Source organism: Centruroides sculpturatus, unplaced genomic scaffold (assembly GCF_000671375.1).
Source record: "Centruroides sculpturatus isolate CEXI.00-Female unplaced genomic scaffold, Cexi_2.0 scaffold369, whole genome shotgun sequence".
Classification (NCBI taxonomy): domain Eukaryota; kingdom Metazoa; phylum Arthropoda; class Arachnida; order Scorpiones; family Buthidae; genus Centruroides; species Centruroides sculpturatus.
The window spans coordinates 21,263-43,787 of NW_019384649.1; the positions used below are offsets into that span (position 1 = coordinate 21,263).

General features: G+C 30.7%; 1 protein-coding gene across 1 annotated transcript in view; it reads left to right on the forward strand.

Moving 5' to 3' along the window:
• LOC111626257 overlaps window positions 1–22,525 on the forward strand; it is an 88,400-nt gene that overhangs the window by 19,223 nt on the left and 46,652 nt on the right. Inside the window, exon 3 of the mRNA XM_023369573.1 lies at window positions 6,395–6,498. The gene's annotated coding sequence lies outside the window, so the exon portion shown is untranslated. The remainder of the gene's footprint in view (window positions 1–6,394; window positions 6,499–22,525) is intronic.

The following is a 22,525-nucleotide window of genomic DNA, read 5'->3' on the forward strand; positions in this document are numbered from 1 at the left end:
AAATGCTACTCCCAAATAATTTATTTCGTTTACCAATATTAGAGATTGATCATTTAAATACATTGTTTTCTCTCTGATATTTTCTCTAAATATCATAATTTTGATTTTCGCGGTGTTAATTNCCAAATAATTTATTTCGTTTACCAATATTAGAGATTGATCATTTAAATACATTGTTTTCTCTCTGATATTTTCTCTAAATATCATAATTTTGATTTTCGCGGTGTTAATTGTCAAGTGCAGATTTTCCAAAAAGTATGTAATACGTTAATTTTTGTTGGAACAAGGAGAACAAGATCATATTTTGAAAATATGAAAATACCGCCAAGATAATTCGATGAATAACGTATTTTGGACCAAGTGAATCTAAAACGATAATTTATGCAGATTAATATCTACAGTAAATCAGCACAGTAATGCAGCAACAATGGCCGATGTTTTGATTTGGAAAAAACACTTTTCCGACTTTAATGCCATTTTTTAAGACAATTTTCTACTACCTAGTTAGTCAACAGCGTTTTACGCCGAACTCTATTGGCTGCGGTATGAGTCAGAGTAGAGAAAAGAAGTACTCATCACATCTTATTTTGAAAAAGAAATTAAATTAACAATAAACACTGAAAACTGACACATTCAAATGAAAATTACACTAGTAAAAACTAGTGGTAGGACGATTAATCAGAATCGAGAAATGTCGCCAGAATTTCCGATCCTTAAAATGATTATTTTACATTTAATAAAAGAATTAGTTAATTGTTTCGGTCGGATATTAAGCTTTTTAAAATTAAAATATTAAGAATTAAGTATTAGTTTATTGGAAACTTTCATATTGACAAAGCAGAGAGTATGCGAAGATGCCTGTCATGGCGATTTTTTATCGTGTAGTCAGAGCGATAAGATTTTACTTGGTCAGTACTGATTGTCTCCATTTTAGGGGAGATAACTTGCCATTCGGCCGGCTTGACCGACAATTTGTATTTTGTATATCTGTACACACATTAAAAGCAAAATGTTCCGTCACCTCCGCACACAAATAACGTAAATTTCAAAATTGATTTACAATTTGAAAACTTCGAAACAGCTTTTAAACCTTTTTTTAAATATTGTTTTAATTTTCAATTGATTTGACTTTAAATTAATGTTTACGTTAAATTTATTTTAATTTTTAAAGTAATTTTTTAAATCTCTTTTATAAATTTGCCTGTTTTGTTTTTTTAAATTACAAGCGCGTTAATAGACGATTTGATTCAAAAGGTATGAGAAAAGAACCAAATGATCTACAAGTGGTAAAAATACTTCCATACTTTTACTTTTTTGCTTTTTTACTTTCATAGTTTTCTTTTAATAATTTAAGAAAATTGGTTATTTATTATCTCTGTTATATGCACTTAAAGATAACCTCAAATGGCCGAACAACTGGAAAACAGTGTTAAAACCAAACCAGAAGAGTTAACTCTCCAAACAGCTGAAGGTCTGCGAGTTACTTTGATGTAAGCCAGCGTTTCTCAAAGTGGGCGATAACGCCCCCTTGTGGGCGCTGGAGGCTTTCAGGGGGGCAGTAGAAGGCTCAAAGAGAATTGGGGGCGTTAAGGAAATCTAGAGGGGCGACGGCAGACAAATTATATATATAAAAATTCGACGGAATATATATAAAATGTTGACATTTTATATATTTTTTATTTTTTGTTGAAGGTCACAACTTGAATATTTCTAACACATTGACTTATATTTTAGCTCAGCGTTTGTCAAAGTGGCAATAACGATGAGTAGATCTAGGAGGAGCTGGAGGCAGGGTATTGAACGGTGACCAAAGGCAAAATTGGGGCTGATAAGAGGAAACATTGCGTTTAATGATTTCCACATGTTGAGAACAATGTACAGTAAGGGCACAAAGTGTGAGATTCATAGAAAAGTTTTCCTAAGAATATTTCCAATCCTTTTCTCACACAAGAGAAAATGGGTTAGGGGGCGTTGGGTATAACTTTACGGAACAAAGGGGGCGGTGGATCGAAAAAGTTTGGGAATCACTGGTTGTAAGCTATGGATCGGATTCGGTACTTTCTATAAGACTGCAATTAGATATATTTTAATTAAAAAATTCAGTATATATAAAAGAAAAAACACAAGACTAGTGAAACCTTACGTCTTTTTTCTTTCCCGATATCCGTATTAAAAACTCAATTTTTTAATTAAATTTTATATCCGTTCCATTAGAAACCGTTTTTAATTGGTTTTATCAATTTTATTGAAAGGGGTTTTTTTTAATAAATAGATATGTTTTAACAGGAAAAATTAATCAAGATCCACTTTAGGTAAGCAAATAAACTAAATTAAAGAATTTGCTGGATTAATTTTTTGTTTTTTATGTAAGCGCTTCTTTGGTACAATTCGTCAGGCTAGTTGTGGAAATGATCCAGCAGTATCAACATTTATACACATGTACCAACTGTTAATGATTTACTCTTATATAAAAGCACCCGCATATTATTAATGAATAAAAAGCAGTTTCGAATTTGATAGATTTTCAGTCATTGACAACAGAAACCTCAGGTTCAATAAAATCCACTCTCATTGAAAAAAGCTGGACACATTTTTAATTCAGACATCTCCAAAGTGTAATGCTGTTTTTGAATACGATTACAGCAAAGCAGAAGTTTGAGACTGCATTATTTGCTACTAGTAGCCCGGGACGCCCCCTAGTGGGCATTCCAGCAGCATTACAAATTCCTGAGACATGTTTAATGCACTTAATATATGAAAGTTGTGTGCGCTTAATGTTTAAAAGTTTGATTCAGTTAGTATATATAAATGTATACAATTCTTCATCTTCTGCAAGCCTCCACGTGTTGATTGTGCTATTCTCTGTAATGTTTCCTGCGCACGTCTCTCCCTTTGTCTCGCAGCAGCGGCAGCTTTACGTTCCCCCACAGTGGCGTATTTCTTTGGTCGTGCCATGAAAGGTTTCTATTATTATATTAAAATATTACCTTAACTATTTCAAACCTTATCGTTTTATCGTAGCGGTTCAAATCTATCTGGTTTTTCGTTATTCGCCCCCTAGTGAACATTACAGGCATTCCGTGACAATAATAAATTCCTATTACAAATATATTGAATTATTTATATTGTTATATTGACCAAATAATAATTTATTGGCCAAATGAATAATAATAATTTATATTGTTAATTTAAATAATAATTAAAATTGTTAATTTGAATGTTTGAAATATGACACACGATAGGGGCGCCTCTAATGTCCGTTATCAAACGGTTACGGGACAGACGGACACGTTGAATGGGTTATATATATAGATATCTGTGGGTTTATCTGTAGACATTTTCTAAAGAAAATTATGTCAAGCTTGCATCGAGGCATTTAAAACTATATGCAGTACTTTTTCTAGTTTAAAAGAAGCTGAGCTAGTTTAATATTAAAAATAATTTTATAGTTAAGCAAAATTATATAAAAATTTCAATTATATTTTAGACTATTTTGCCGACAACCTGTCTCGATTTGAAACTAGGTAGCACAATAGTTCAATGTTAAGAACATCAGAAATATTTATACGTTTTGTGAATCCGATTGATGTCACCCCTCTGATCATAAAACTTCAGTCCATCTGCAATTGAGTTGCTAAATACCTATAAGACAAAGTACTGTACAGCATTTTAAAAATAACATGGTTTACGTACTATTGAATAAGTTCATCTAATTTTTAAAATAAATCATAAATACTATTATCCATTGTATACTTATTCTAATAGAAAGATACTTGGGTAGCCAATTCAACTTTCACTTTTCGAAAAGTGTTTGGATAAATGTGATTAGGAATTAGTTTAGGACAAACTTTTAAGCATCCTGCTCTGGAATCCAGGACAAGCAAAGCTTGATAATGTTTCTATGATGACATCACTCAAAACCTAATTAAATAAATAAGTTACTGTTAAAAATATAGCATTTAAATAACTTTTATATAAAAATTTATAATATACGTAATATATAATATGTCCAATAAGAAGCCGATTTCTGATTGTTTTAATAAGATGAGGAGTATCAGAAAATATGAAAATTCTTATGTTGCCATCTGAATGATGCATGAAGTAACGTTTAGCCACCACCTAAAACAAGTCATCACAAACTATGTAAAAAAGCTTAGATGAACAAATTATCATTTAAAATTTTTAAGTTTACGTGAGTTTCCATTTACTCCCAGACGTTTCCACATACTTCTGTTAGTAGCATTCTAGTCTTTAATAATAAAGTGGACTGCAAAATGTCTTTCGCAAACGAAATCTGTTAATTTATAAAGTCTGTCTTTTCTATGAATCATTCATCGCCACTTCGGGAAAGTTCTTTAAATAAACTTATTTTCTCTGAACGTGTGGCGTATCTGGCTGGCATTGCATCCAGTCACAAAACATGTTTTGCCCATTATTAAATAGCACGTTTCGAACTAATTTACTGAGAATGGCACTTTACTACTAAAAAAGTGAAGTAAATACAGTAGAGTTCCGAAAACCCGGCACTCGATAACCCGGCAGTCCGGATAACTCGGTCAAACCCTGGCAGGGAGAAAAAAACCCTAGTTAATTATCATTATAGACAGATTTATGTTTTATTAAGTATTTTTCTGAGGTCTGTCTTATCAGGTAATTTACTGTACACTGTATATTCATTAATTTTCATTTTCATGTAGTAATGGCTCTATGCCTTCATAAAGTACGTTTTCCTTTGTTTAAAGGTATTTGGGCAGTTTATTTTCTGTTGTATTCTCAAGCAAACAATACATATAAGTACAGTACAGTATTTTCTGAGGACGACACACTCTTACTTACTCTTTCTTAACCTCATTCCCGATAACCTGGAATTTTCACAAACTCGGCCATCCTTCGGTTCACATTAGGCCGAGTTTTCGGGACTCTACTGTATAACCAAATACTTTTCGTAAGTAGTCATAAATTAAAAATATACGAAACCAGTGGATCACCCAGGGGGCAAGGGGCCCTGGCATCCTCAAAGTGAAAGGAAATTCAAAATTTTTCTTAATTAAAATTTATTTTTTATTCATACAGGGTGTTTATAAACGAATGGTGCGGTATTAAAAATATACGAAACCAGTGGATCACCCAGGGGGCAAGGGGCCCTGGCATCCTCAAAGTGAAAGGAAATTCAAAATCTTTCTTAATTAAAATTTATTTTTGTTTTTATATTCTGTCATGTCTTGTATACTACAGTACTTATGAGTTAGTTATAAGGTGGAAATTTTATTGAATTCGCAATAAAAAATTTTTTTATCCGTTCAACTTGGTTCCTTAAGATTGCGCCATTATTCACAACACTCAACAAATCATGATATGGGGCAGGTTATGTGCATTAAGCAAAGCTCCGCTAGTTTTTATTGACAATGGTATCAAAATCATAATCAATGGTGTCTATATTATAATAATAAATACTTCTACACAGCGAGTAATACTTTCATACGTGGATTTTTCTCTCTTAATTCTGTTAACCTATCGTACATTCCCTTCTTTCCATTTTTAGTGATGTCGGCGGGATCAAAAGCCGATAATTTATGTTTCTTCATCCATCCGAATGCAAAAAGTAAATGGGTNAATATCAGTACAGCGGCGCTTTATTCCAAGGGCAAAAAAAAAAAAAAATGCAATTGTCTGGGGCCCACACTAACAGGGGGTCCCAAACCAATTTTTTTTATAAGAAAATATCTCTCCTCGAAGCATTTCCCCGAAGAAAAATGTCTGAAGTCAACACTGTACTGTACATGGGCTTCCTAATTCAAATTGGCCCGGGCCCTTTGAAGCTATTCAATATAATGCGCCACTGTATCAGTATCCAAAGTTTAAAAATTAACAAACCAATAGACCTATACGATTAATTTTTATTATTATGCAAAAATGAAATAGTTAAAATATATTTAATACGTAAACTACAATGATTAATATCTCAAATATATTAGAGAAATGTTAAAAATTAGTAAATCATTTTTCATTAATATATTACCCATATATGATGAGTGTGGTAGAAAAACATGAAAAATGACTATTTACAAATTAATTATTCATAACATTCATTCTTTCTACTTGTGCTTTATATACAAATTTTATAAGCTTAAAAAATTAATTAATTTAATTAATTTCATAATCGAAAGTAAACTATAGGTATATTATCGAAACGATATCGATGACGTCAGTGACAGTTTATCCCTTACGTTAGATGATAAGATATACTTTCTCTTTCAATAATTCTATATATTTTATTAATATTTACATTTTATAATAATGACAAAAGATAAACAAATATAAATTTTCTATGTATATTATTATTCATAATTAAACAAGAAATATTTTTCTTTACTCATTACAAAAATGACAACAGATGGCGTCGTTTGTAAAAGTAGGTAGTGGGGGTAGCAGCGAAGCAATTAGCGAAGAGGAGGATGCGGTGTCGATTGACGTTTTGGGCTGACGGATGAGTATAATGTAAGAAATTTTTAAAATTATGCACATTAATGAATTAAGTGTTATCTTATTTAATTATAACAATCTCTGACCGGAAATTGTTCGAATAAAGGTATAGAAAAGTATGGAAAAATGCGGATCTTCTGTACTGCATTTCTATACAGAACTATTGACATTTCTTAATTGCGCTAAGTGTGTGACGATCGTTTCTTCAAAGCAAACACTTACAATTCTGTTATAGTAATCTTTAAATGAATAGGAAGTTGTAATGAGATATAAGAAGTTATTCGATCGCTTCTGATTGAGTGTTTCCTGTCGTAATATTTCTTGCAGGAAACTATTTGTCTTTTTAAATCGCTTTCATAATCTTTAAATTCCAATCATTCAAATCTCCATTATGTCAACTCTTTAAAATCTCGGTTAATAATGCGATTTTAAACATCATTACTCAATATATTTTTTTTTCATTTTATAAATTTATATATCTAATGTATCTGCAGATTTAATTTAGGTAATTATTTTATTTAAATTTACAGCCACATTAACTTAATGAATTTGCCTACTATATATATATGTATGTATGTATTAATTTTTTCTGTATTCTGTTGCGTGTATTTAAAATTATAAATTTGATTAATCGACTAATTGTTATATCCCAAATTATTTGATTTTTATAAGTGATTATAATTTAAAATATGAATAAATGTATTATAAATATTATATATCCAGCTTAATAATAAATCTTCTTTTCTGGTTGCTGTATAATTTATTGTACTGCGTCTGACAAAATGATTTGTTTTGATAAAGTGTTTTTGTTCTTTTAATTAGGAATTATTGCATATTTATTATATCTGATTTAAAATTTTGAAATATTTTATGCAATTTATAATTAACACAGAATTTAAAAACTAATTATTGACTATTTACTGTATATATGGTGCTTTATCTAATAAATATTTTAGTATTCAATTATAAGTATAATTAAACAATGGGAATAATTAATACCTTTTGATTAAATATTAAAATTATTATTAAAAATAAAATGAAATATTGTACGATATGTGTTCATTATAATACTGTATAATTGTTAAATGTCTCATGTAATGATATTCTTCTGTTTTCATTCACTGTTTTTCTGGTGAAATAAAAACAGTAGGATATTATTTTTTCATCTTTTTTACTCATAAGATGACGTTTGAGAATAAATTCTGATTTTTTTTCTTTTGTAATCAAATTTTAATCTAAAAAATTGCTGTAGGATAATTTAATTTTATAAAATATATAACCTTCAAAATAAAAGTACATATAAGTAAGCATGTGCTTTCTGTTAATGCAGCTAATTATAAACAAATTTTGCTAAAATATATCTTGCCAAAATATCTAACAATAATAATAAATTGTAAGATAAAAATTTCAATGGTTTAATTTTTTTGGCAAGATTTGTTCTTGGCTTCATTTTTTCATTTTTTTATGCAGGAAAACAAATTATATTGTATTCTGATATATCTAAAATATTTATATTAAAAAAAATGAAGTTTTTTTAAAACATATTAAATTTAAATGTTGAATCTTAGTTTTTTTCGCCTCTTACTATTTCATGTGGTAGAAGACTAGACTATAATTTATACTTTGTAAAAATCGTACATGAAAAAATAATTTTTAAGATAAGGAATTTATTTGAAAATTCCAAATTTAGAATATGATTTTGTTGCAATTTATTTACATGTATTTTTTTAAGGTTAAAAGTTAAAATTTTCACATTTATTTTTATAAATTTTTAAAATAATATTATATTTTGAAGTGAAGATAACAGTGAATTACAGTAATTCTAAAAATGAAATTAATGTTTTATTAAATACAGTATTAAATTCTGTTAATTGATACAGCTATCAGTTTTATATTCTTTGATTTTGAAAATAGATTTGTTTGTATCAAGATTTACATCAATGGTTATGTTTAGATGTTAAATACTAAAGAATATTAAATTAAAAAGGAAATAAAATTGTAATTATGCATTTTTTAATTTAAAAGAACTTTAAAATATTTCAAAAAAAAAAAAGCAGGGATTATCAGCTATTATTGTCACTGGTGCATGAAATGATTTGAATGTAGTAGCTTGATCTTAACAATCACTTAAATAAACAACTATTATTGTCATGCTTACCAAACAGAAATATTGCAATAAAATTCTAGAAACATGATAATAAAATATTCCATTATTATATTCATGAATTTTATACTTTAAATATTTAATGATTTTTTGGAAATACATTAAACAATTAAAAATTGCTTAATTAAAATTTTTGGATAATTAACATTTAATGTCAATTTTAAGCTTTTAAGATCTGTTTTCTTTCCAAAAAAGTATGAATATTTTGTTTTTGTAAATGAAGATTTAAAATTATAATTTATACTTGTTGACAAGACTATGTCTTGTTTATAAAATCGTACTGCCGTTTTTATGTCACCATCATAGAGGTATGAAGGAGTACATGTCGAGAGTTGATATTTGGCACAGAGTATTAGGTGCCCAAATCATTTGCGCATAAAAAAAACCCAGACTTGTAGGTCCAGACCGAGAATTGAGTCAAAATAAAATCCAAAATGGTGACCCTCTTCTACAAACAGGCAAAACAGGACCTCACCCCACCGAAGTCAGGTGGGGGGAGAGTACCACCCACAGTCATTCTAAAAAGTGGACTCTGACCTTAGGACCGAACACGTAGTTTCTTCTATGTTAAATAAAATTTGTAATCTAATTTTGTAAATTTGGGAGTGCTTCAAATATGACATTAAAATGGTTTTATATCGTTACAAGTGGGTTTTTTTAACATTATCTAGTATAGTAAAATCGTGGGACCAATAAAAATTTGACGTTATAATCGGGTAAACAAACTGTATATTGTTTGTGCAAAATAAAAAAATAATTTTGTAAGATACAATAGACACAATTATTTTTTGCAAAAACAGGAAATTTTCGTTACGCATCAACAAAAATTCAACCCTGGTTGACATGCAGTGGAGAGAAATTTCAAAATTGGTTAGGTTAATTTCATCAAAAATGCATCGTGGACGACCTCATGGTCATGTCAGGCAAAGTTTGAATGACTGCACCCAAAAGCAGTGATACCAAAGAAGATTGGAGAATAAGAACGAGACCCACCTTGATCGTCAAAGTGATTCCGCTTAGTAGTGAGTCTCTGTGACATCGTCTTGTCCCAAATATGGTTTTGCCATTTTACTTGTTTAAAAATAAAATAATCAATTATAATGTTTTCTTCTTCAAAAACTGGTTGTATGGAATGAAAACATACAAATATACCCTAAAGTAATAAAAATATTTATTGATACCTGATGGTGATTATTGAATGAAAATATTTGTATCAGTAAATATTTTTATTCCTTTTACTGGTTTTTGGTATATTTGTGTGTGTTTTTATTTTTAAAATCATTAAAATTATTATGCATGCTACAAAGTTTTAAAATAAAAAATAAAACAACAGTTTTAAAACATTGAATTTTTAAATAAAATTACATTTCTAATACTGAATTTAAAAATTCAGTATTTCTGAGAAGTAGGTCTTATTATTTGGACAAGGAGCTGTTTGTGTTTAGGACTACATGTTCACCAAGTTTCGCTCAAATTGGAAATCTGGACATCTGGCCCTCCTTTTTGTTGGCTTCAATTTGAAAAAGTTGTAGACGTATAAATTCCCACTGTCTTTTGTCTGTTCCCTCATTTGTATGTCCATCTGTCTTTCTGTAATCTCGAGAACAGAGTTAGATAGATGAAAGACAAGAACAGATATGGAAACCTTAGGGCAGGAGGCCCTGATTAACTATATATAAACTTATGATTCAAATTGGAATTTATGTTATTTCAATTCAAAAATTTTTCCCTCAAAGGAGTTAGATGACTGGCATAACTCTGTTGCTAACAGGAAAAGTATGATGTACAGGGGCTTGATAATAAGAAACTTATGATGTGCAGGGGCAAGACACTACTAATTTGAGGTAGAGAGCATATGTTTTAAATTTAATAAATTAAAAATATGATTGTCACAATGCCAGGCTGCAATTTTTAATGTCACAATAAATATTTGCTTGTTAGCAATAGGAATCATTTCTGAATAATTTTTTAACGAATAATTCTGAATAACACATTTGATTATGATTCTTAAATGGAATTTCACATATTCTGTCATGTCAAAACTTTTTTATGACATATTTGCAAGCTGCCACCACAAATACCGTAGTTCCTTCATCTTTTATGTCAGCAACCTTTTCACAATGTCCCTCTTGATTGGTATCCCAATATTGGCTAATATTAAAATGTTTTATCATTAGCATATGTAGGTTATGCTTTTATATGAAAAGTGGATATTACAAAATTGAAAATTTTTATATTATCAAATGAGTGTCACTCCTTTGATTCTCAAGTCATTTCATAATTATTTAAATACAAAATATTGATAGTTTTAAATGAAGTGTGATGATATTTGAATATTCTTAGGCCTGAAGGTAGAATGCCACTGTCTGGTTGTGTATTATTCTGTTTCGTGGTTGGACAATTTGCCATTTTTGAAAGTTCAGTTTTTTTGGAAAATTCACTTTTGATAATGACAAAATGATGGCTTCAAAAGTTGAGCAGTGGACAGTGTTATAACAGTGTATAATTAAATTTGTTCTCTGTAGGCTCAATTCACAACAAATGGTTGTAAATCAAAAAGTGTCCTGACATGGAATGGTCTCCCCTCTATATAAAGTAAAATATAAAATTGTGTTAGTTATAATATAAAAAATTTATATTTTGTATTATAATTAATTTTTATAAATAATTAACATGGCTTTGTAATTTACTAATTCCTCATTGAAATAGTATTTACAGAAACAATAAATATAAAAATTTCATAGCACAGTAATAATTTATTCTGTCAAACTATAAAAGATGGAAAGTACAACTATCTGATTGATTCAGATTTCTCATTCTAAAGAAATTTAATCCAACTCTCTGCTAGTTGAGCTAACTCTATCCATCATTTGCTAAAAAAATTATGGTATACCTTGGCAGTATCATATAGAAAAATTTATACATTTATCTCTAGAAAACATTTGATAACATGAAGTATAAATGTACTTTGAATTAAGCTATTTCTTGAAAAAAAACCAAGTATTTCAATTACCAGTACTTTTATAAGAAATGTCTTATAAAAAGTACTGGTAATTGAAATACTTGGTTTTTTTTTAAAATAGTGTAATTGATTATATTGGAAAATTGTAAGAGTTTAAGTTAACTTAATTGTTAGAGTACTATATCAGGATTGAAACTAGCATGAAAATGTAATTTAGATTACATTATAAAACAAACTGTCTAAATTATCTGTTAATCAAATAATTCTGCCAAATTCATTGGACCATAACTTGTCTAATTTTCTTTCAGGATATTCTAAAATTAATTAATTTGCCATTCTATATTAATGGATTAAATTTTAATTATTAAATTTATCATTAGTTCAAATTACTTTATATCTATCATATACAATATTTAATTAGCCAAGTTATGATTCCATGAACCCAGCATTATATTTGATTATTTACATTAGATTAATAGGGTTTCCTCAATTTTGAATTATTTGGGTTTTATAGACAAATTTAGTATTTGTTTATAATAATGATTTTGGTTCATTTTGTTTTACTACATTTATAAACTTTTTAATTTTTCTTCTATTAGTGATTATCTACATTGTTGTTTTTTTTTTAATAAAAATTATATTCTTTAACTATTAAGTTCTTAATCTTCATAATTTAAAAACTTGTACAATTTTTTAAATAATAATTCTACAAACAAGTAGTTACCAATAAATATCTGAAACCTTCAAGAAAAACTTTTATTATTTTACATTTTAAATTATAGTGTAAATTTTTAAATTTACCATGATTTATTAAATTTTAGAATTTTAAATAATTTCCACAATTCTAGATTTATATCTTGTTTTGAGTTTTTAATTAAAATTTTCTTTAAATGAGTTCCATTCTTTGATTTTCTTACATATTTTTCAATTTAATAACTGTTCTATATATCCATATTCAATAAAAATAGATCAGCTTTGAAATGACTTAGACTTGAGATAACTATTTATATTACTGGTATGTAGTAATATTAATTTAAGCATTAAGCAAAATTGCTTACAATTTTTACTTAATGTTTATCATTATTATTAGATGTCACTACTGCAAAATAATTCATTGTAATGTCATTTGTCAAATTAATTCTTTATAATTGTTACCTTTTACACTTCTTAATTGGGCTATAGTGTTTACTATAAGTGTGTGCCTCCTATGAATATTTTTCTTTTCTTCAGTTCTGTTATTAATAAAGTTCAGTTTTAATTGACAGTCAAATAACTAAATTACTGAATTATTATTTGGCCAAATTTTAATTTTATTTTGAATTAAATTATGGAACTTTATTTACTAAAATATTCTAAAGGATTATAATTTTTTTAACAAGTGTTGTAACAAAAGAATAGAAAAAAATGTTATTCTTGAAACAAAGATGGAAATATTAATGCATTTTATTAATAAAATTTATTTAAGGAATCAGAAAATATCATTATATTATTTTTTTAAAGGGAAAATGGATTCAATTTCTGTTGAAAAACTACTGTAGTATAAATACATACATACATATATATATATATACCCCCTCATCCTCATAATCCAAAAATGGTGAGCAGCCGGCAAAAGGAGACTATAATCTTACAAACTATCTATTTAGCAACTTTCTCCACACTTTCCTGTCCAGACACCTCCTTTGCTTCAGACATACTTGTCTCTTCTAGCACACTTCCTCACATTCTTTTTGACTACACCTTACATTCTTTTAGATACTCCTCCACTTGTTCCAACCAAGACTTTCTTGGCGTTCTCCTAATGTGCTTCCCATCCATCTTTCCCATATATACTCTCTTCAGCAGGTTTCTTTTCATTCTGTCAACATGGCTGAACCAGATTGGTTTTCCACTTCACTGTCATCTGTTGCCTCCAACCCAGATATGGAAGTCCATTTAGATGGAACCAGGATTCTGCATTGAAAGTCCAGTGGAGCACAACTCCACTACCTTGAACTGCTGGAAATATACAAGACAACATTGAATAAGAAGGCTTATTCAATGTTGGGGAATGTGTCATCATCCTTAAGAACTTTAAGGATGATGACACATTTCCCGACTTGTGGAAATTTTTCTTCTACCCTGTAAACTAAAAGTTTGTAAGGAGACCATCTACACCAATCAGCAAATGACAATAGATTGCTTTTCAAATTGTTCAAAAGCATACTGTTCCAATTCCATCTATAGCCTGGAGATGTTCAATTGAATGTGGAGATGTCCAATTCATCCACATGTGAAATTTTGCTGGTATCCAGGCTTTTGTACTAGTTGATTTTGTACATTTTAACCAGCATTTTGCTGTCGTCTCATGAAAATATGGCCCATTAAAATGTGGAAAACATTTGTAATTTTAATAGCAATAATTAAAAGATTTTTCCATGAAAAATATGAATTGAAGTATTTGCTATAGGTTATTAACTCTCCATAAGATAACATAGAGCACACTTCCTTATATCCATCATTTGTGTTGATGGTTGTTGCTAGGTTATGTTATTTTAGTAATTGTTTTGTAAGTGTAAAATGAGTGAATCAAAAAGGAGCAAAATTTATAATTTTTGCAAGCTCTATGGAATAGACTAGATAAAAACAGAAATTTCAATCTACAATAGTATGTCCGAAGGAAATAAATTTATATATAGAACTCAAGGATATACAACAGAACAACTATGACATACATTAAAAGACTCGAGGGTATACAGCAACATAGCTGGCCAGACCTGACACTTTTTTTGGCCTGTCTAGACCCTTGTGCCACAAAATCCCAAATCCAATCAACCATCCATGAGTTTTGCAATGGAGAGAAATAAAATTATTTTTGTTATGGTAAAAATATTAAATGGAGTTGTCTAATTTATATTTTAATGTATTTACCAAACAGAGATTATCTGGAATGTTAATTACCATGCAATAAAGAAGTATAACTATTTTGTACCATAATTTTATTAGGATGGATTATTAAGATGTTATAGAAGAATGGAGATGTGAAATAGATAATTGGTGCTTTTAACTCATGAAAATGAATCACACTATAAATTGGCCAGGCCTGTTCTACAGGAAATTATCTTTAACGTTATTGGTGATTATAATATCATGGCAGACAAGATTCTAACTTTCAAGATCAAGACCAAGGCACAAGATCCTGATACTTTATGACAGTGATGTTCAACCTGTCAATTCAGATTAACAGGTTGAATGTACCTGTCAAACAGAAAAGAGCAAAAGGAACAAATTTTGGCTTATTTCAGAAAACAACTTTTATGCGGTAACCTCAGAGGACTTGGTTTTGATGGAGTTGTCAGTAAGTCTGGTATTCTGGAGTTCAAGCAAAGATTAAGTACAAATACAAAGTTTGGCATGTTCATTGTGTACCCACTGCTTAAAGCTAGTCACAAACAATTCTATAAAAAAACATAAAAGAAATGTGAAAGTTCTAAGAAATGCTTGATAAACTTTTCATATTTATTTCACACAACAGTAATGGACAGGACTTAATTAGAATGCTTTCAATCGATTTCCTTACAGATACTTTGCTCTACTTGTTGGAGTTCCAGAAATGACTGAATCAAAGCTCTTTGTTTCTTATACCCTAGTATAATGAAAATTTTGATTCAGGTTGTAATAACCAGTTGATCAACAGAAGAGACAGACAAAGCAGCCAGTTTAAAAAATTACTTTGAGATATTGTTCAATAATGTCATTGTTATGATTGCCATGGAGGCAAAGAAAGATACTGTCCCAAATTGAAGCCAGAGATAATCTGGAATGTTAATTACCATGCAGTAAAGAAATATAATTGTTTTGTGGCATAATTTTATTAGGGTGGATTATTAAGCTATTATAGAAGTATTAAAAATGTTGTGGTCTCCCAAGCAAGAAGTTAACAAAGTAGCAGTGCTCTTTAAAAACTTGCTAGATGGCATGAAACTTTGCAATGACTTTGATTAGGTTACTATGTGAAAGATGAGAAACATGTTACAATGAGACAAGGCAAATACCAGTAAAATTGCGTTTTTATTTAATTGAAATAAGGTAATGGATATCAGTCTGCCCGTTACAGAGAGCAAAAATGTATATGCACTAATTCCTCACTCTCGCTCAATCTTCCCATGACAATTAATTATTATATAGTTCAGCTTAAAACTAAGATGATCATAATTCAACTTAAACGTAATACTATTACTATGTACGACTAGACAGAGAAAGAAGAATGACGGATGGTTGGATAGTGTACCAGTAGCTTAGATCAGGGTCTTGATAATGGGATAATATGGACTATAGCAAGGGTGGGCAAGCAAAAGTTCAGTGGGAGCCAAAATGTAGGTTTTGCAAAATGTATGGGAGCTGCAGTTCTGTACTTTTTTATTCTGTACTGCAGTTCTGTACCGTAATTTTATTATATAATATAAATATAATATAAAACAAATATTGAATTTATTTAATAAACATATTTTCACAAAATTGTGGNTTATCTGTATTAGCAGAATCTAATTCACAGGAATGAAAAATTTTTGCATAGAAATATACAACGCTACATTAGATAATGAAGATTTAACCGAGAATTATACAGGGTGTTTATAAACGAATGGTGCGGTTTTAAAAATTAATAATAAATCTATTTATTACCTTATATGGGCAAACCTTACAGCATAAGCAACGGCAACTGTCCAAGTTTTTTACGCATTAATCACAATCCTTTAATATTTGCACTCATAGTCACACGACACACATCTACACGGTAATTAAATTCTTCCCATACGCGGTGTAGCATATCCTCCGTGATGGTCTGCAGTGCATGCTTTATCCGATCACACAGTTCTTCAAGGAACATGGGCATTGACGGTACATAAACTCTGTCTTTAACAAACCCCCACAAAAAGAAATCGCGGACTGTTAAATCTGGCGAACGGGGTGGCCAGGGGAGCAGGTTGTCTGCTGTTGCACTACGTCCAATCCAGCGTTGGTGAAGAACACGATTAAGCATGACAAGCGAAGAGCGGGTAGCGCATAAAAAACTTGGACAGTTGCCGCTGATTATGCTTAAGGTTTGCCCATATAAAGTAATAAATAGATTTATTATTAATTTTTAAAACCGCACCATTCATTTATAAGCACCCTGTATTATGTTGTGTCTTCTCTTACTTATGAATTGGCAGTCACATAAGATGGAAATTTTATTGAATGCGCATTAAAATTTTTTAAACCGTTCAACTTGGATTTTCCAAGATGAAATTTTGAGTCTGCCACTGAACGAAACAACTATTTTTTTAATGCCTATGAATCTAAAAGAAAACACGGTTACGCACGAAAATACCCAACTCCGATTATTGCACCCTTTAGTAAGTAATACGTGAACAAATAAATAAACTTGTCTTGTATCAGTTAGTTGGGCATGAGCCTCTGGGTTATATCGCCTCGTGGTAAATTGTGACGTAATTGTCATGTAATAGTAATAGTATGCGTTTATGATGGTCGTTACGCGGGGAATAATGCCTTCCTGGAGGTGATTTAAGAGAAACTGGCCCTATTCAGGCGTTACAGACGTGGAGAAAACCCGAAAAACTCCACGTGGCCAGCCCGTCCGGACGAAGAACGAATCCACGACCTAACTCTCAGTGTTCAGGGAACCGAACCGCTTGGCCACTGCTGAGCCGTTTCCATTCTTATACCATTAGTAGCGGATTCAGAACCCAAAGGAAGGGCTAACTCAAAAATTAAAATTATTTAAATAATTAACCGGATTATGCTTTTTAAATGACATTTTGTTAGTAGATTGGCAGATAGTCATAGATATTGAATTGATCATATTCGAGAAAAATTATCACATTATCTTTTAGATAATTTTCATACTTTTAAATACACAAAACAGCAAAACGCTTAAATACACAATATCAGTACAGCGGCTGATATTGTGTATTTAAGCGTTTTGCTGTTTTGTGTATTTAAAAGTATGAAAATTATCTAAAAGATAATGTGATAATTTTTCTCGAATATGATCAATTCAATATCTATGACTATCTGCCAATCTACTAACAAAATGTCATTTAAAAAGCATAATCCGGTTAATTATTTAAATAATTTTAATTTTTGAGTTAGCCCTTCCTTTGGGTTCTGAATCCGCTACTAATGGTATAAGAATGGAAACGGCTCAGCAGTGGCCAAGCGGTTCGGTTCCCTGAACACTGAGAGTTAGGTCGTGGATTCGTTCTTCGTCCGGACGGGCTGGCCACGTGGAGTTTTTCGGGTTTTCTCCACGTCTGTAACGCCTGAATAGGGCCAGTTTCTCTTAAATCACCTCCAGGAAGGCATTATTCCCCGCGTAACGACCATCATAAACGCATACTATTACTATTACATGACAATTACGTCACAATTTACCACGAGGCGATATAACCCAGAGGCTCATGCCCAACTAACTGATACAAGACAAGTTTATTTATTTGTTCACGTATTACTTACTAAAGGGTTCAATAATCGGAGTTGGGTATTTTCGTGCGTAACCGTGTTTTCTTTTAGATTCATAGGCATTAAAAAAATAGTTGTTTCGTTCAGTGGCAGACTCAAAATTTCATCTTGGAAAATCCAAGTTGAACGGTTTAAAAAATTTTAATGCGCATTCAATAAAATTTCCATCTTATGTGACTGCCAATTCATAAGTAAGAGAAGACACAACATAATACAGGGTGCTTATAAATGAATGGTGCGGTTTTAAAAATTAATAATAAATCTATTTATTACTTTATATGGGCAAACCTTAAGCATAATCAGCGGCAACTGTCCAAGTTTTTTATGCGCTACCCGCTCTTCGCTTGTCATGCTTAATCGTGTTCTTCACCAACGCTGGATTGGACGTAGTGCAACAGCAGACAACCTGCTCCCCTGGCCACCCCGTTCGCCAGATTTAACAGTCCGCGATTTCTTTTTGTGGGGGTTTGTTAAAGACAGAGTTTATGTACCGTCAATGCCCATGTTCCTTGAAGAACTGTGTGATCGGATAAAGCATGCACTGCAGACCATCACGGAGGATATGCTACACCGCGTATGGGAAGAATTTAATTACCGTGTAGATGTGTGTCGTGTGACTATGAGTGCAAATATTAAAGGATTGTGATTAATGCGTAAAAAACTTGGACAGTTGCCGTTGCTTACGCTGTAAGGTTTGCCCATATAAGGTAATAAATAGATTTATTATTAATTTTTAAAACCGCACCATTCGTTTATAAACACCCTGTATGAATAAAAAATAAATTTTAATTAAGAAAAATTTTGAATTTCCTTTCACTTTGAGGATGCCAGGGCCCCTTGCCCCCTGGGTGATCCACTGGTTTCGTATATTTTTAATTTATGACTACTTACGAAAAGTATTTGGTTATACAGTAGAGTCCCGAAAACTCGGCCTAATGTGAACCGAAGGATGGCCGAGTTTGTGAAAATTCCAGGTTATCGGGAATGAGGTTAAGAAAGAGTAAGTAAGAGTGTGTCGTCCTCAGAAAATACTGTACTGTACTTATATGTATTGTTTGCTTGAGAATACAACAGAAAATAAACTGCCCAAATACCTTTAAACAAAGGAAAACGTACTTTATGAAGGCATAGAGCCATTACTACATGAAAATGAAAATTAATGAATATACAGTGTACAGTAAATTACCTGATAAGACAGACCTCAGAAAAATACTTAATAAAACATAAATCTGTCTATAATGATAATTAACTAGGGTTTTTTTTCTCCCTGCCAGGGTTTGACCGAGTTATCCGGACTGCCGGGTTATCGAGTGCCGGGTTTTCGGAACTCTACTGTATTTACTTCACTTTTTTAGTAGTAAAGTGCCATTCTCAGTAAATTAGTTCGAAACGTGCTATTTAATAATGGGCAAAACATGTTTTGTGACTGGATGCAATGCCAGCCAGATACGCCACACGTTCAGAGAAAATAAGTTTATTTAAAGAACTTTCCCGAAGTGGCGATGAATGATTCATAGAAAAGACAGACTTTATAAATTAACAGATTTCGTTTGCGAAAGACATTTTGCAGTCCACTTTATTATTAAAGACTAGAATGCTACTAACAGAAGTATGTGGAAACGTCTGGGAGTAAATGGAAACTCACGTAAACTTAAAAATTTTAAATGATAATTTGTTCATCTAAGCTTTTTTACATAGTTTGTGATGACTTGTTTTAGGTGGTGGCTAAACGTTACTTCATGCATCATTCAGATGGCAACATAAGAATTTTCATATTTTCTGATACTCCTCATCTTATTAAAACAATCAGAAATCGGCTTCTTATTGGACATATTATATATTACGTATATTATAAATTTTTATATAAAAGTTATTTAAATGCTATATTTTTAACAGTAACTTATTTATTTAATTAGGTTTTGAGTGATGTCATCATAGAAACATTATCAAGCTTTGCTTGTCCTGGATTCCAGAGCAGGATGCTTAAAAGTTTGTCCTAAACTAATTCCTAATCACATTTATCCAAACACTTTTCGAAAAGTGAAAGTTGAATTGGCTACCCAAGTATCTTTCTATTAGAATAAGTACACAATGGATAATAGTATTTATGATTTAAAAATTAGATGAACTTATTCAATAGTACGTAAACCATGTTATTTTTAAAATGCTGTACAGTACTTTGTCTTATAGGTATTTAGCAACTCAATTGCAGATGGACTGAAGTTTTATGATCAGAGGGGTGACATCAATCGGATTCACAAAACGTATAAATATTTCTGATGTTCTTAACATTGAACTATTGTGCTACCTAGTTTCAAATCGAGACAGGTTGTCGGCAAAATAGTCTAAAATATAATTGAAATTTTTATATAATTTTGCTTAACTATAAAATTATTTTTAATATTAAACTAGCTCAGCTTCTTTTAAACTAGAAAAAGTACTGCATATAGTTTTAAATGCCTCGATGCAAGCTTGACATAATTTTCTTTAGAAAATGTCTACAGATAAACCCACAGATATCTATATATATAACCCATTCAACGTGTCCGTCTGTCCCGTAACCGTTTGATAACGGACATTAGAGGCGCCCCTATCGTGTGTCATATTTCAAACATTCAAATTAACAATTTTAATTATTATTTAAATTAACAATATAAATTATTATTATTCATTTGGCCAATAAATTATTATTTGCCCAATATATAACAATATAAATAATTCAATATATTTGTAATAGGAATTTATTATTGTCACGGAATGCCTGTAATGTTCACTAGGGCGCGAATAACGAAAAACCAGATAGATTTGAACCGCTACGATAAAACGATAAGGTTTGAAATAGTTAAGCTAATTTTTTAATATAATAATAGAAACCTTTCATGGCACGACTACAGTGGCTAGCCACTGTAGGCACGACCAAAGAAATACGCCACTGTGGAGGAACGTAAAGCTGCCGCTGCTTTAAACATGCCTCATAGGAATTTGTAATACTGCTAAAACGCCCACTAGGGAGCGTCCCGGGCTACTAGTATTAAAATGTGGCATGCAGCGTACAGTATGTCCGCCATGTTCCTTCCGTTTCGGATTTTTGCGAATGACGTTGTAATGCAAAGATTTTTGTTTCTGCAAACTTTTTCGATTTTCAGAGTCAAAAATCCAATTTTTATATTTATTAAGGTTTCAGTTTTTAAATAAAATCAAAATTTTAGGCTAGATTGTTTACAAATAAAACAAATTTCTTTAAATTTAAATTTCGTTTTGATACAATTTCGTAACAATTTTGAAATGCTGTATTTTTTTAAGTTGAACGATGAAATTAAATCTCTCTTCGTTGCAGAGAAACAGAGTATTTTCTGACCGAAATTCCCGAAAATCCCCAGGAATTTTTCGGGTGTGGTCCGTCCGGATATGTCGGGGCCCGTCTTTCACTACCCGGCATCTTTGTGGGCCTGGCCTAACCCATAATGGGCTTAGCGAAAAGAGGTCCTCTTTGTGTTCACACAGCGGAAAGAGTTTAAATAAAAAAAAAGTTTCCTGTGCCTTTGAAAATTCTTGAAATTTTGCAAGAAGGTTTGTGTAAAAATTCCAAAACTTTTTAACTTCCATATATTTATTATTTATATTTTATAAATTTTATCTATTAATTTAAATAAAATAATAAAATTAATTTATTACCCGCACGATTACCGACGTGATAAAAAGGTAAAATGAAATGACGTAGTTCTAATTTACTCACGTGACCAATTCGCAATTTGAGAAAACGATAAGAAACGGAACTATAAGGCTAAAATAATCTATAAAATAATTTTAAGTAATAGTTTTTACATCGTAGCTTTTTATAAATTAACGAAATATCTAAAAATACAAATAATTAACAATTTTTTTCTACATATTTTATTTTACACGATTTCGTTATTTCCATTTCACGTTGTAGAAATACCGAGAAAACACGTGTATTTCCTATGTACGTTTTGTTGTCTATTTCATTGAATTTTTGTTTATATTAGTAGTTTTTACTAAAAGGTAACGGTAATGTCTGTGTTCATTGAAGAAAAATGTAATTGGAAATCAATAAATTTTAATCCTGAGGAATTTGAAGGCTTAAATGGAATCGAAGAACTTACTGATTATGAAATAGTGTGAGGCCCTGGAAATAGCCCCTCCCCCTAAAAAAAAAAATATGTAAAAATTTGTTATGTTAAATCGTCAGGAAAGCAAATTATAAGTGTCGAATCGGCGACACCCGACTTTGACGTCGACGCTCATCAAAAGTTGACGGAAAAACCAAATTTTAGATGTAAAAAGAAAAAAATTTAAAATATTAAAACTTAAGACGCAGTTTAGAAAGCAAAACGAAACTAGATAAAAAAATGTCTAGATGAGCGAAGGTGTCATAGTCAACAATTAAACGCGAT